Below are 1,111 nucleotides of genomic sequence, written 5' to 3'. Positions count from 1 at the left end.
TGGTGCCCTTTAAGATGGGGCAAAGTAAAGGTGGACTGTGTTAACAGATAGTGGTTATTCTCATTAGTGAGTTTTCAGTTATCTAAAGAGTGCTTTAGAAAGAAATACAATTGACCTTGAACAGGAGTAGCTACGAGTATGGTTTTTCATTTGTCTAATATTACTGTGATTTGATTTTTTAAAAATCCCTTTTGAGAACCCAGATATCAGTATGCTCTACCTAAGCCATTCCATTAATAATGAAAGTATTAAGAAAGGCTGGGTCTCCTGTTGTGATGGGGAGACCTCCATTTCCAGCAACAGAGAGACCTGGGATCAAACCTTAGCTCCTGAATTCCTAGCTGTGTAAGCTCAAGTGAATCGTTTCCCCTCTCTGGCCTCAGTTTCTCATGTGTAGAACGGTGAGAATAAGGCTGCTTACTTCATAAGGTTACTAATAAATGAGGCCACAATATAAAGTGCTCAATGAACGTGCGCATGTGTTCTCAGTCCAAAGTAATTTGCATTCGCCCACTCATAAGCCTTTGGCTACAAAATATTATAGCAAACAGTACATATATTCTTATACGAAATCTGAGTTTTAAGCAGGAAATCTTTGGAAAGCACGAACTCCCTGAAGCTAAGAGGCCCAGAGTGCTGCGGGGATGGTGTGATCTCCCTTTAACTTTGGTTTTGAAACTGTACATAAAACAAAAAAATCAAAGAAGTTCAATTGCACACCAATACATCAATAGGTGATTGGGTGAGTAAATTAGGCTACATCAATATACAAGATGATATGATATGTATGTGTGTTTCTACATACATTCTTTTTTTTTTTTTACTAGGAATTGTGTTTGGTTGCATGTAACAGAAACCAGCCAAAGGTATCTTAACCAAGCATACGTTTATTTAAAAAGAAGTCCAAAAAAACACATTCTAAGCTGGCACAGCAGTTCCGTGCTATCAATACCCAGGGCTCTATCTCTCTGCTCTGTTATCCAGTTATCTCTGTTTGGCTCTCATGTACATGGTGACCTCATGGGCACAATATGCTGCTTCAGTGCCACATCTTTGGACTAGGTAGACAGACAGAGAAGAGGAGGGAAGCAATAAGGAGGACAGGGAAAGT

Source organism: Hipposideros armiger, unplaced genomic scaffold, assembly GCF_001890085.2.
Source record: "Hipposideros armiger isolate ML-2016 unplaced genomic scaffold, ASM189008v1 scaffold_334, whole genome shotgun sequence".
In the NCBI taxonomy this organism is placed as follows: Eukaryota; Metazoa; Chordata; class Mammalia; order Chiroptera; family Hipposideridae; genus Hipposideros; species Hipposideros armiger.
This window is presented reverse-complemented; position numbering follows the sequence as displayed.